At 34.1% G+C, this 16,140-nt stretch overlaps 1 protein-coding gene and 1 pseudogene across 8 annotated transcripts in view; one reads left to right on the top strand and one right to left on the bottom strand.

The window, feature by feature from the left end:
- The window catches only part of rad50 (DNA repair protein rad50), a 61,703-nt gene that overhangs the window by 17,379 nt on the left and 28,184 nt on the right, over positions 1-16,140 (bottom strand). The gene's annotated exons all lie outside the window — the stretch shown is intronic.
- On the top strand, positions 9,708-13,133 carry LOC147907306 (uncharacterized; annotated as a pseudogene). The gene is made up of 3 exons (XR_015547342.1): positions 9,708-11,698; positions 12,259-12,652; positions 12,833-13,133. The product of XR_015547342.1 is annotated as an uncharacterized LOC147907306 (transcript).

Here is a 16,140-nt window from a genome sequence, read left to right as displayed (position 1 = left end):
ATTTGTATCCCTAATTTCTCAATTGAAGCCGGTCTACAGGCTCATTATCAACCATTAGCACCTTACATTAAAAAAAGAATCATTAAAAATCACATAAAAAAAACATTACACATGTTACATCCTACAGATGCCACGTTCTTTTCTTCGGCTCCACGTCGCGACTATAGTTTGGTGTCTGCGAGACTCGAGCAAAGCCTTCTAATAACGGTCTGACAGAATTGAAAAGAGGGACCGGACAGGCTCCGCGAAAATAAACGCCACTCAACCTGGAAGGAATAATAATCTTAATGTAGAAAAATGACAAGATTGCAAAAGACATTATAAATGCACCGAAATCACGCAATAATAAAAATCCAAATTTTGTCGTCCCAGACTGACCAACAATTTCATCTTAGAAAAACAGGCACCACGTCGCGCTTAAAAAATCATAAAACGCAACAATGGTTGTCCTGCACGCAAAACTAGTTGTGCACGGTCCATCTATTTATCTAGCCATGTTTTTCGCGAGGATAACAGAATTTGTCATCCGTTTGGAGCAATCTTGCCTCTTTAAAGAGAAACGTAAATTACTTCTTTTCTACATCAAATTTCTCTGATGATTAACAACAATAGGACGCTATAAAAATGTCGCGTGACAATTAACTATTGCATCCTAGACAAAGGGCACAACTTTTTTCGGGGTATAAATAGAGATCCCGCGGAAGCATAGAGCGTCAGAACAAAAATCAAAATCACTCGGTTCACGTTGATACAGTTCACATCAGTGAAGTTCGCGAATGCCTTAAATCATTGTCGGGATCAGCCGTGATCTGTGCGGAAATCAACCTACGAGAATCCGCGAGAGAACCCTTCGGGTAAAATATATATATGTTTCGTTATAGTGCACGCTAGCACATCAGTTAGAAAATGGGGACAAACCCCTTACGTTAGGAGGAGTATGAACCGTCCGCATGGCCAAGTCACAATCGTTCTGCTACAACCGACTGACGACCGCTTTCTTGAAATCTCCTACTCGCCAGTATCGATGACAGAGGGAGAGATGAGATCAAACACAACCGTTAGACCTCATCTCTCCCTCTGTCATCGATTCCATCATCTGAGAAATCTTAAATTATTCCCCTCCTCCTCTCGAGGAACGATTCCCTCCTCCTTCTCCTCTCGAGAGACGATTCCCTCTCTTCTTCTCTCGAAGAAAAATTTCTTCTCCCTCCTCCTCTCGAAGGATTTCCTCTCTCACCTCTTTTAAATCTGCTCCCAACTCCTCCTTCTCAATCGGATCCCGAGTCGACTGGGATCGGCTATTTAGACTGTATTCGTCCTTTTCCAACAAAGAGGATGGAATAGTTATGGTCTACATCCCAGGCAACCCCATAATCCCTTAAACCATTCTGTACAAGCATCTCATCTTGATATGCTCCTGCACCACTCCAATACCGAATAACCTTTTCCTTTTCTCTCTCTCACACACACACACACACACACACGCGCGCGCGCGCGCGCGCGCGCATACCTCCATAACTTATTCAACCACATTACACAAAAATCGATTGTAATTACACAATACAAAGAGTTTTCTTATTTTTATGTAAAAATATATATGTATAAATATCTTATATAACCCTAATTTTCTTTTTTTTTTTTATTAATAAATGTAAATCAGTTATATTTTCCTAGCTGTCATTTATTGGAATCACCTCTCACATTGTTTCCCTTAACGCCTGAAATCGCACGAGATCCAGTCCCTGGTCAAAAGGATTACGTTCCTTAACCCAAAAAGTAAGACCGACGTTCGCACTGTCCCTCGGAACAGGTCATAGCATCCCCGGGACCGAAAAGATGTGTGCGACATAGGTATTCGCCTCTGTGCATATACCTGTGAGATTGAATCTAGCCGTCCTTTCCATTTTCCCTTATTGTTCTCCTTCACCGAATTTTTAAGGATTTGGACGTAACACATACATATATATCTAAAACTTACTCCCGAACTGAGTATTCGTAAGTAATTTCCAATGTTTCTTGCAAGTTGCATATTTTTACAAAATAATCACAGTTTTGAAGCTAATACTGCAGCAATAGAATCTATTGACATACTGACACACTGACCAACTGACTGTTAGGGATTGCACGAGAAAATGTAGATATAGCAATAAAAATTGTACGTGACCTACGTGCATTGGAAGACCTGTTTTATTGCATTGACTCAAGATTTGCTTGCTCAAAAGATTTTTAGTTGATTCAATCAAAATGGTTTGTCTGGATATCTGATATTTCTCAAAAAGGATCCTTAGCATGTGAAAAAGTACACACATTCGAAAGATATGACGAAAAATGTAAACATTTTTGCAAGATATGATTTACAGAAAAAAATAATCCCATGTTAAAATTATATGTCTCAGTCAAAAAACTAATTTTTAATAGTATAAGACAAATGGCGAAGCGTGACACGTCATATTGTCACTATCGAGTATATCAGCCAACAATTCACATTTTTGACGTCTTTTAACGTAAATGAGAGCCTTATTGTCGTCATTCTCTTCCGCATTCGATTATAGCCATTATAATCAAACGTTTCGTCATGTTGTACAGGATAATTCCGTCTTCCCATTGGTCAATCCATGGATAAGCACTCAACCAAAAAGCGCAAGACTTTTCGGACCTTGTCAAGTATTTTGCGTACTACGTTGGACATTGAGTTGTATTCGATCACGCGGTCGTGTATGAAGCAATAGACTGCAATAGTATTCGCGAATACATTCTCTTTGAATTCAAATTTTAATCGTACATCCACGATGCCACTATTGACGGACTCGTTTTGTCGCGAACAATCAATGGTTATTAATCTCTCAAAAAGGAGTTTAATTGGAATGACGATTCATTTTTTTCACGAGGGATTTAATAATAAGACATACGGAAACATAAATACATATCATACAAAATAGCGACTCTGCGTTCGTCAAAGTCTAGATTCAGATCATTGTACGGATAAAATTCAGAGTTTAGATAAAATTTTACATTGATTAATTTACAGGTCAAAGTAAGTTTGACGTGCTGTTATATTTTTTTTTATCAGTCTGTAGACCAAAGATAACATATCGTAGTTTTTCTAATTGAGTCGCAGTCTTGATAGCTCAGGAATGCTTCATTGTATTCGGCAATAGGGAGTATACTCGTACAGTTCACAAGAATGGAAACTCATACTTAGATATCGTCCACTTTCCAAGGCTCGTAGCATGGATAGTTTATTAACTTCATTTAACGCAGTGAGGCATCCATCACTATACTTTGAATATTGCAATTCAAGTGTCGGCTCTGTCGTTGGACCTTCCACTATGTAATTGTTATCATTGCGCGCTCGTATCAAAATCAATTCATGACGAGCGTTAATTTGACCACACGTTTGTAATCTTCGCAAAAGCCTAACAACATGCTGAGCGGCACACAAAAATTAAAGTATTCATCGTCTGTCATTAGACTTTTCGCGGTATCACAGTCGAGAAATCCCGCATTATGTAAACTATATGAAACTTCATTAAAAAACATAACCTTCATAAGACTAGCCATTCCAATTTTTGCTATGTCAATCTCCATACCGTAAAGTCCATATCGAATTTCATCGAACATGAACGCCACGCAATTACATCTAAACTTTGGGCCGGTTTTGTACATTTTCTTCTGTTGAAGTTAATCTACCTTCGACGTAGAGAATGTTTTCACACGGAAACGTGTATAAATCCTGCTGTTGTTTGGATACATCCTTATTTCGTCGCTATGTCCAAACGTTAACATACAGATAATACATTACGATGTGGAACTCAAACTTGACGATGTGATCATCAAAGATCGATTCGCTTCCATATTTAAGACGCTTCCACAATGCAAAACGTCAGATCCATAATGCTATGATAACCACCCGTCGCCGTCACCGCGGACTCCACGTCCACCACAAAATGCATCGCGATACTATAACACAGACAAGATATTTTAAAGGAAAAAAGAAAAAAACATATATATAATAAAAAATATTCTTCTCCACGCCCTCCACCTCATCCTCCTCAACTTCTGAAACATTCTTATTCCTCCTCCTCCTCCTCCTATCCGATCGGCGCTAAGGAAATGAATACCCAAATTGAATTCATTTATTTGATCGAATAATTGTGGTGTTTCCTCAGCAGGATATTCTAGAGGGGAAGGGGGAGAATCCTCCAGGAATCCAGCTGAGCTCTCCTTTTCAACTTCTTCTTCTTCCTCTTCCACTTCCTCTTCCTCCACCGCTTCATCGTAGTCGAACTCAATTTTATTTATACTTACTTGAGTGAGATCATCCACTTCATCAGCAATTTCGATGAGGCGGAATAACTTTATGTGAATAATTGAGTCAGATCAAATACAATAGTATCTTTTTGTTGAACCAAGGAGGAGGAGGCAGTCTTCTCAACTTTTTGCAGTTTTTTATCACTCATATTATTATATAGCTGCACTGTAAAAAAAAAAAAAATTATTACTGACACTTAATCACATAAAACGTATTCTACCACCTAAATGATAGAATACTCCTGCATCTTTATAAAAATCACTCACGGTGCAAACTCTTCACTATAATTCGGAATATAATTCGACACGAACCTCGCGCAGATGAAATTCGGCGAAGACTGACATGTTGAGAAGTATCCTTTCCCATAAAAAATCACTAACGTTGCAATATATTAAGCTCTTCGTGTGTCTCGCGCGCGGATAAGATTCAGCAAAGACTGACTATCTTGAGAAGCATCCTTTGCCATCGTGAGGCTATCTAGAATACATTTGCGCTGCATATGAAACACTTATAATCACAAACGTTTATAAACTATAGAATTATAAAATTCCAATGTCACAAAAAATGTGTAGGTAACACAAGGGGATATTAGAGAAAAATAGAGCGCGCGACGATGTCGGAGCGCGTAACATGATATCGAAGGATGGAAGAAATGAATTAATAGAGTAAGTCTTTTTTTTTATGATGTAGTTTTTTTCAATACAATAGTTTTTTACTAACGCGTCGAGATAAAGGATAGGGAGTAAAAGAAAGTACACACACACATATATATATATATATATATATATATATATATATATAAAATGATGAAGTGAACAAAAAATTTTTTATTGTACTTATTGCACTGATTTTTCTCATTTTTTACTACATTTTTTTTCGCGATCGAATGCGATCGATGACTCGAATGCTAGCAGCGCTTTCTGAAAAAAGAGAACGAAAATTTTTTTTGACCATTATTCGCTTTTTCAGCAGAGAATAAAATGCATTAGCACTAGTCACTCTATATACATTTTACTCGATCTATGTCTTATCGCTCGTGATCAAAGTTTACGAATGAAAAAAGCTATATACACTGTTTATATACACTGTCAGATCGGTGACATGTCACGATGCGTTAAGAAAAGCGTCGATGTTTCGGCTTGCGCTAAACTAAACATTACTCTTGTACAGTAAAATGGAAGTGATATTCCAATGAAATCACACTGCGTTCCCACAGCCGTTAAATTTCTTCGATAACGATTTTTTCTGAGAAGAGATCAATGTCGTGATACGTTAAGAGAAGCGTTGATGCTGTTTACATAAACATACCAATGAAGTGTGAAAAATATAAACTAGAACCGCTGCTGCCTTATCTACTTTTAAGTTACTTAAGCAACAAAACGCCTTAAGTAATCCATGGTTACTCTGCATAAAACCAAATCATAACTCCTGGAAAATCTATTTCCCCCTCCCTTCTCTTCGGAATTATCTTCTCCTTCTATGTTCTTCTAATTATCCATCATGGACACTAACGAGAGAAAATTTTAATAGATAGTCTAGCGGAATAGATACAAAGCAGGACGCAAGAAGCAAGCCAAGCTCGAGAAACTCTAACCCAATTATTACGCGGATACAGACCGGGCAATTTATTTCCTCTCAAGCCCGTCGTCAATTTAAAAGGGCTCATTTACATCAAAAATATCGAGACCAAAGCTCCCTCGAAGTTCTTGTGATAGATCTTACTTCCGACAAGCCAATATAACAATAACATCTGAACGTAACAATAACAAGGGTTAAATTAGAAATAGGAAAGGACAGAATTTTCTATATAAAAATAGTTTCTCGAGCTTGGCTTGCTTCTTACGTCCTGCTTTGTATCTATTCCGCTAGACCATCTATTAAAATTTTCTCTCGTTAGTGTCCATGATGGATAATTAGAAGAACATAGAAGGAGAAGATAATTCCGAAGAGAAGGGAGGGGGAGATAGATTTTCCAGGAGTTATGTTCTTCGTTTTTTTTAATTTTTTAAAAATAGTTTCGTTTAGAGAAAATCATTTTTAAGCTTCGTGAGAGCTCCCCCCCACTTCGACGCTCGATTCAAATAATCGCGGAGAAATTTTTAGACAGTTTAAACGATGTTTCGGAAAGCAATTATTTGCTTTTCGCTGACATGAATGTTCAGATGCAATATTGGGAGTGTTATACGAGTTAAACGCGGGCCGGCATTTCTGTATGTTGAAATCATTTTTTGTTAATTTATCTATTTTTGTAGGTACTAACAAATGCAAGAACAAGTTTTGAAATTTCTACAGGTGCAGGAGCAAGAGCAGGGGGATTCTTATGCCCGAGGCTTTTTGATGTGTTAGGTTCACGTGACGATTTTTTCGAATTATTTAGTATAGGGAGACTATTCTCCAATGACCTTGACCTTGCCGTATGTTGTCAAGGTCATGTCCCTGAGTGACCTTGAACAAATTTTAGCCGCTCATTGTTCATTAAAAAATTACAAAAAAATATATCAAAAGAATATGATTTTAAAGTAAAGAATTTGTTTATAAAGCAGACATTCCTAGAAAAAAAAATCAAATATATCATCAGTTGATTGGACTAATTTTTGCAGAGATAATTCATGTAATTTAATAATTTGGTAAAACTAAATACATAAATGGAGAACAAACTCAATTGTTTGTAAAGCAAGAAATTTGTATTTTTGAAGTAAAATATTAGTATTTTTGAAACAAAAAACTTATATACTTATTTAAAATTCTCTACCTTAATAAATATTCAGTTACAACAATCTGACTTCTCGGCTCATGAAACAATAGTTAACAAACAACCAATGTCAAATTGACGGAGAAGGAATTATTATCGAAATCTATGAAACAAAATTTGGACGTCGGCAATATCATCGCGAACGACTCGTTAAAGGACAATGGCTTTTCGACAGAATAACACGCAACACGAAGAAAATTTTTATCGTACCAATTGAATCTCGTGATGTACAAACATTATCATTCATCCGGAAATACATTATTCCTGGATCAATAATTCTTACCGATTGTTGGAAAGCATATATCAAATCAACCCAATAAATCAATATAAACTCGGGAGTGTTTAATTTCATCAGCGCCCTACGAGTTTGCGGTTTTATCTGCTATATGCAAATTTATGCATTATTTATATTTGCAGTGCGATTCTATGTATATAAATTGTAATATCTGTATCAGGTTTTAAGAGGTTAATTTTATTTCTGGAAACAAGAAAAATTAGATATGGACAATAATAACACAAATATAAGGCAGAATCGAATCCGGATCTACGAATTCTGAATCGGAGCCACGAACGGAGCCACTCGACGTTTCACGAATTTAAGTATAAATATTAATATTTATTTCTCTTTTCTCCCTCTCCTCATATCAATGTTGTACGAAGTAAAGATAATACTTTTTGACATACAAAATTAAAACTAATTTATAAAGCTTTTGCAATTGTTAGTATGTATTGCATACAAGTGATTCAAAATATATTTCAAAAATAATACAATTGCTGTTTTATAAAGTCTAAATTTTTTAAATGATCATTCGATAAAATTTATGCGAGTGTCTGAACTAAATAAAATATTTTTAATTCAATATTTTTAATTCAATTTTTAATTCATCATTTATACATACATACTAGCAATTACAAAAGTTTTAAGTTTATAAAATTATAAAATAATTTATAAAACTTTTGCAATTGCTAGTATATATGTACAAGTGATCTAAAATATATTTCAAAAATAATACAATTACTGTTTTATGTCTTAATTTTTTACACGATCATTCGATGAAATTTATGGCGGATGTCCGAATTTTCATGAGCGATAATGTAGAAAAATACAGAAAAATATCATTCTAGTGTTAAGAGAGGACGCAATTTTTTTTCTTCTTTTGAGAATGATTATATCATTACAAAGAATTTTCTTGATAATGTAATTTTAAAATACTCTTATTATTTACTTGAAACAAGTAATATTTACGTAACATTTTTTTTGTATGTACATGTGCACATTTCAGAAGAAACTAAACTGAGTTTTTTCCAATCATGAATCTGATTCATTCTCATACTGGCTGGAGACTGAATAGTTCCTCCAGATTAAATGTGGCTTCTTTTCACATATCAACTCGTTCCTCCTGCCACCTGGCATCACTAATCACTTGGCTATTATAGTGATTCATGAACCTTTTCATTCGGATATTGTCACGAAGTATCTCTTGAAAAATGAATTACAAAGTAAATTTAAAAAAATGTATTATAAAAAGTGAATTAGAAAAAGCGATTTTATAAAATACTCTATTTATAAATTATAATTTATAATGAACTTACCAGAAGGATGATCTGCCCATCTCATTTCTCAGCTGCAGCTTGACCACTGACTCGTTGTCGACTATTAGATTCTTGAAAAAGAAAAGTAAACGTCATAACCATAAATACGATAAAAAAATCTAACATACATAAAAAAGAAAAACTACTTATTCCTTTAAGGGATACTCATGTTGGATCTCTATTAAATCCCTTAGATTGCTCATTATTGTTTCAAATTGTTCTCGAAAAATCATCAAAACTTTTTCTAAAAATCACAAAATTATCATTCGCTTCACTTAATCACGTACAAAAATATTCCACCATTAAGACTAAATGAATACTTTTGCACGTTTTATAAAAAAATCACTCACGTAAGAAAAAAAAACGAACCTCGCGCATACGAGACCTGACGTTAAGAATCATTCCTGCGGCGAAGCTGCCCAGGATATTAATTCGGCGACCGTTGTATATTAAACATTTTAGATTATAAGTATTGACAATACTATATGTAAAACGCGTTAAGAAAAGCGCTGGCTAATGTTTATATAAACTATGTGCGATAGCGCGTTGAGGCGAAAGATAGAATATGATGTATGGGAAGCAAAGACAGTACATATATATAGTGATATGAACAAAAAATTTTTATTCACATTTTAATACATTGTTTTTGACAACCAATCGTTGCTACTGCAGGAGCATTGTGATTCCCGGGTGGTGAAAAAAATGATCGAAACTGTCGATAGTTGGCAATGCACATACGCTGAATTACAATCGCGAGAAGGATCCTATAAAAAAAATATTTTCATGACATGTGTGATGATGAATGCTATAAATGTGATAAATGTCACTTCGCCTTCATGTATCATAATGCCAAGGTACTAAATTAATAAAATTATAGATATAAAGCAGTGGTGCGGCCAGTGTGAAAAGAATGCGAAGTGTGAATGAGCCACGTGCAAATGCTCCGTGAAAAAGTGCGACGTAATCTAAAATACAAAAACATGGAAAATCACGAGCGAGTGGAACGTGAACTATTGGAGCAGAGCGGCCAGGTCGCTTTGGTGGAGTGTTTCGTATAGCTGCTTTCGATGCGGCGAGTGCATCTAGCGGCTTGAAATTCTGTTGTGCCAAGTGTCCGCGTCTCCGCGACACACAGACAACCATGGTGGCGAGGATCACGCGACTCGCGGGTACGAAATCGCAATTGGAATGACGGTTCGTACACGGAGGTGAGTATGCTAGTGGCGACGAAAGATCTCTCGTCTGGTGTTGAGAATCGTATTCCGATTGGTCAACAATCGGTGCGGTGGTCAACGCACTACATCGAATCGCGACAATTTTTGGAAAAAAACGCTGACAATAGTAGTGCTCGAGCGAGTGCGAAACTGTAGAAAGACACGGTGCAGTGAAACTGTAGAAAGACACAGTAGTGTGAAAGTGAATGCCGCGTTCAATGGTGAGTTTGGCGGCGAATTATAAATGCGTCAAGAACATACAAAGAACAGTGAGATATATCAATTGCGTGAGTAGTGACGAGCAGCGCGTTATTGAGCCCACGTTGGCGTCACTTGAAGAGTTCTAGAAACGCGACAGCGGATGAGCGCTGTCGCAAATTCTTAACTTGAGAACAATTCGCAAATTGTCAACGTGAATAAATTAACATCCATACATGTACACACTACATATACATTTACGCACTGACACATAGTTGGTTAGAATTGGAATATCTTTACTACTGCGGTTGACGAATTATTTTTTTCCTTAGGGAAAATGTTTCTCTTTTGTTAAAAAAGAATTTTTTTTAACATTAAGATTGGCTTTTGCTTGGATAAACTTTCATACGTATCTTTAGTTCCAGTCGTGTTAGTGAGAAATATTTCTAAAATTTATTAAAAATAAATTCGTTATTAAAATATTTCCTTGATCCTGACGAATTATTTTCAAATACAAAAGTACTTTATATTAAAGTAATCTTGACGAATTATTCGTCAAGATTTCTTACGAGCTCGAGTTTATTTGTGACACATTCGAACATAAAATATTTCCGTTATCCATCTTCGAGATAATTCTTTCTGAAGAAGTCGCACATAGCGCAGCAAGATTCTTCTAGAAAAGAAAGATTTAATTAAATATTATACACGCGCAGATTTTCGTTAGTTTTCGAAAAAAGCATATATGAGCAAATCGTTTAACATAGTATTAGATACTTCATTCGTGACTCGTTCGAAAGTCTCTAAATCGAGATCAGTCCTAGTTTTCCTTTATATGAGTGAAAAATATTTATCCAGTTTTCGCGTGAAGCACATGGCTGAAAGACAAGGAATTGGAAATCTCTCTGTGCCTAATAATCCTCGCGTGACAAACAATATTACCAAACGAAATGAGCAACAATATTTGTTATTGCTCTCTATGACGTACCCATTCAAGTTCTCTCACACGAAGAAATTACACGTTGGTTTACAATCAATAAAGGAGGAATCTTAGAAGCCTAACTTCAACAAAATGACTGGTACACAGAAGGAATTAACTTCGATTCGAACACATGGTAACAATTTCAAGAGAATATGGGACACAAGCACCAAAATGAAAGCAGCAAAATCAAAGTAGTTATTATATTGTATAAGTTATTATATTATATTGTATAGTATTATTATATTGTATAACTGATATCGAGATCACATATTAACAATATATGTGACAGCTGTAAAAACCAACGATTTCATTTATGTAATGACAAATGAAGGTAGGTTGCAAAACAATGTTATATATATTTATAGTAAAAAGTAAATATAAACCTGCAATGAAATGTACTTTTTTACATTGCTATATATATTACGCATTATATGATGTGTTACATTGTGTTTTAGCGGAAAATGTTATTTTAAAAGCAGTTCATAATTATCGATATCTAAAATTAAAAACACTTATGAAATTGTTTTATAAGCAAGAATTGTTTTTATCCAATAGTGGTATTCATCTAATTAATGAAGAAATGAATGATATAAGTAATACGGAAAAAGCATATATACACAAGGATGTCGCAGAAAATATTATAATCGACTGAATATGTAAAATATATGAGTGAAAGTATGGAGATTATATATTTTTAAAGGGGATCAATTGGATATCAGCAGCGCTCGAACAGTGGAAAATCCTTATACATCGACCGTTATGAATGGCTGTGTCCAATCATAGCATAGTCGATTGGGATCTTTTCTAAAAGTTTCATGATTGATACCTAAATCTTATATTCAAGATCATCTTAAGTATGATTCTAAGAAGTCACAAAATAATCAGAGGGCTGCATTAACGTCTTAAGATATTACTTAAGATGGTCTTGAAATAACAATCAGTTATGAATACCAACCAAAGTGTGATCAAAATCAGGTTTCTGAATTGGTATTGGTGGTGCTTGGTAGGCAGCGTTATATTAATACTTATAGTGGAATGTAATATTATAAATGATTGTTGGAGAAGATATTTAATTATAAGTTTATATTTATGGATTGTTGTCAAGCTATTTCGAAAAATATTGATGTATGTATATAAATAATTAATATATGCATGTATATGCATATAAATGATTTATATTGCAGGATTAAAATTTAAATTGCTCTAATTGATTTGAAATGTGACAATTTATGTTGCACAATTGATAATCAAAAGATATAGTTACATGAAAATGTACATTACGATGTAATATCAATTAATGAAGATATTAACGAAGTAGTCAATAATGAAGACACTAATATTGTAGAAATGCTCATAGATGCTTTCCATTGGACTGATGCGAGTACAAAATTATTCTTGAATATATACAAAGACTATAAAAATCTTGTACAGAGAAAAATTAAGACGAAAAAAATTATATGGCAAAAGATATCTGAGAAGATGAAAGGATACAATGTATCCGTCCTACAAGTTGAAAATAAATATAAATCTTTAGAACGATCCTATAAAAACATAAACAATCATAACAAAACTGGGAGAAACAGAATGTTCTGTCCTTACGAGACGTAAGTGTGCTTGTTAAATGTGAAATTTACAGAGGATTGATATATATATATATATATATATATATATATATATATATATATATAATATATATACGTATACCTATTAGTAATAGAATCAATATCTTTCTCATTTGTTCGAAGTCATTTGCTTGATTCTTCTTTACATAATTATTTTAATAGCGGGAAACATACATAAAACCTACTACCACTACTACTATCTGAAAACAAAGGCAATTTGTCTAAATGCAGAAAAGACAACCACTCACTCGTAAGTTTTATTTTCTATATTACATGAATAAGGTCTTATTAAAAATGTTTACATATACACTGCAAAAAATTAGGGGATTATTTAAAAACAGCACAAAAAAGAAGTAAATTTAAAGTTACGTATCTTTGCGATAAATGGTTGCAGAACGATTTTTAAAAAAGCCTTTTAAAATTTCAAATCTCACTCAACTCTCAATTGCTTCAAATTTTGTGTATCTGCAATAATTTTTCGCTATAAATTTGGTACTAATTTGAAATGATCTAGTAATTTTTTTAACAGTGTTGGTACTATTAACATAAAAAATAGTATATTTTATTGCGTTAATGATAAAACATTTATGAAGGTCTAAATATTTTTTTTTATATCACACAAAGCTGGTGTAATCATCTATTTTAAGTATGTTACAGGTCTACTTTACATATTAGTGCAAACAAGAAATACAAATATCAATGAAAGCATAAACAAACAACATAAATTAATGAAGCAGTAATATTATATCAGAAATGTCTGATAAAATTGCAACTAATGATAGCACAAGTTATAAAGAGGTTAGTAGAAAATTGTACAGTGTTTCAATCAAAGAGAAAGGGAAAGAGAGGAGAAAAAGAATGTTTTTATCCAATCAAAATCAGATTTTGGTATCGATTTTAATCTGACTGAAATTACTTTTCATATTAAATTTCTTTACAAATCACAAGTAAAAAAGGGAGCAACGGCACGTGTGTTGACCATATTCAAAGAAAATTTAGAAAATAATGAAGCAGTAACATCATATCAGAAAATGTCTGATAAAATTGCAACTAATGATAGCACAAGTTATAAAGAGGTTAGTAGAAAATTGTACAGCATTTTAGTCAAAGAGAAAGGGAGAGAGAAGAGAAAGAAAAAAAATGCCTTTATCTAATCAAAATCAGATTTTGGTGTCGATTTTAATCTGACTGAAATTAGTTTTCATATTAAATTTTTTTACAAACCACAAACAAAAAAAAAAGGAGCAACGGCATGTGTGTTGATCATGTTCAAAGAAAATTTAAAAAATAATGAAGCAGTAACATCATATCAGAAAATGTCTGATAAAATTGCAACTAATGATAGCACAAGTTATAAAGAGGTTAGTAGAAAATTGTACAGCATTTTAGTCAAAGAGAAAGGGAGAGAGAAGAGAAAGAAAAAAAATGCCTTTATCTAATCAAAATCAGATTTTGGTGTCGATTTTAATCTGACTGAAATTAGTTTTCATATTAAATTTTTTTACAAACCACAAACAAAAAAAAAAGGAGCAACGGCATGTGTGTTGATCATGTTCAAAGAAAATTTAAAAAATTTATTTACTAAAATAGATAAAGAAAATGAAAAACAGTATAAATTACAGGTTTGTTTTTTGTTCCTGCACGAGGATTGCACTAGAACTAAACTAATGCAATCCAGAACTGACAAGTGTAAGCGTGCAGGCAAGGAATAAAAAACGTTAAATAATTACCAATTCTCGTTATTTGTACAAGATCTTTTTTCTGTGGCTGAACTAGTGTACACTAGTTTGTAGTGTAGCTTGAACTGCTTGCACTGATTCCAGATCTAGTGCAGCCAGTATAGTGAACTCGTGCACTAAGTTCTGTTGCACTGAAACAAAAAACACTGTCGCTGACATTTTGCTAACAGAAAACGTTTTAGTGTACATTTTTTGAACTAGAGCAACTAGTGCAGGAACAGAAAACAAACCTAGTATAAGCAGTATAAAACTTTTTCATTCAATCGTAAGCTTCAGTTACGAATGTTGGACCGAATAAAATACATACATCGAAAATCGGTCGAGCAAAAGGAGTATCGCCGTTGTGATTAAGTCCAAATCCCCTATCGAAGGAAAAAGCTAGATTCTGGGAATGCCTTGCAGAAAAAATAAAAAATCGTCAACGTATTCATTATCATCAACGTCATCAAAATAAGCTATAAAGTGTGTGTGTGTGTGTGTGTGTGTGTGTGTGTGTGTGTGTGTGTGTGTGTGTGTGTGTGCGCGCGTGCGTGCGTGTTATATATATATATATATATATATATATATATATATATATGTGTGTGTGTGTGTGTAGGGTGAGTCGCACATTACCGAGAATGTACCGATAGAAGCGCGTGATGTGTGTATGTGTATGTGTGGGCGCACACTTTTGTCTTCTTCTTCGTTAGAGTTACGAAAGTTACGAGAGTTACGAGACGAGGGTGTTGCTATAGAGAAGACGGTTTTGAGCGTGAGCACATTTTCGATAAATGTTGAGACAAGCGAATATGATTTAGAGACAGAGCTGAGAGAGTTGTGAGAGATTGCACGTTGTGGTGTGCAACAGTGAGTTTTCGTCTGTATGAAAAGAGAATTGTAACGAGTACTGAGCAAATCATTTGTGAACAAATATATATATGTACTGAACTTGTATCGAACTACAGTCTCTGATACAGTTTCTATTCGTTAATATATAAGTTCACCACATCCTGATAGGACTCATAAAAATTATTGCATATAGAATCTGGAAATTATATGTGAATAACCAAAGAGGACTAGCGAAAGGACTAATTGACTGAATTTTACTAATAGACAATTTAACAAGATTATACGACATAATATCCGATTACCTTCTCTTTGAAGATTTAACTCAACAAAGATAACTTATTGTGAACATTATCATTTTGGAAAAAAAATTTTTTTTCTTACAATTTAAAATTCGGCATTTTAAACTCTTTATATTATTCTGCGATATTGTATTATGTGTTATTCCGAATTTGTAATTTTGTAATATTGAAGATTTACCTAATTTACCTAATTTAAGGTCGAAACGTTTATTTTTCCAATTGTTACATAATTAAAATATTAAAAAATTTTCGCTACGAACCTCTTGCGTTGTGGTAGCCGTTAAGAGATTTACTTGTATCGAACTGTTAGTGAGGTGATATCTCTGTTTCATAAACCCGATTATCCTACACACACACACACACACACACACACACACACACACACACACACACACACACACACACACACACACACACACACACACACACACACACACACACGCACACACGCACACACGCACACACACACACAAAACATTGATACACTCATGAACAAAAAAACATAAAAAGCCGCGATAAAACAACACGTTTGCAATTCTTGGAAAAAGGGGAGAGGGGATTATCCCCTCTTCGATTTTAGAAGTATTTAACATATGTCACATTT

This window comes from Acromyrmex echinatior, chromosome 14 (assembly GCF_024713525.1).
Source record: "Acromyrmex echinatior isolate Ae372 chromosome 14, ASM2471352v2, whole genome shotgun sequence".
In the NCBI taxonomy this organism is placed as follows: domain Eukaryota; kingdom Metazoa; phylum Arthropoda; class Insecta; order Hymenoptera; family Formicidae; genus Acromyrmex; species Acromyrmex echinatior.
The sequence above is the reverse complement of the archived record's forward strand: the minus strand, read 5'-3'. Positions and strand labels throughout refer to the sequence as shown.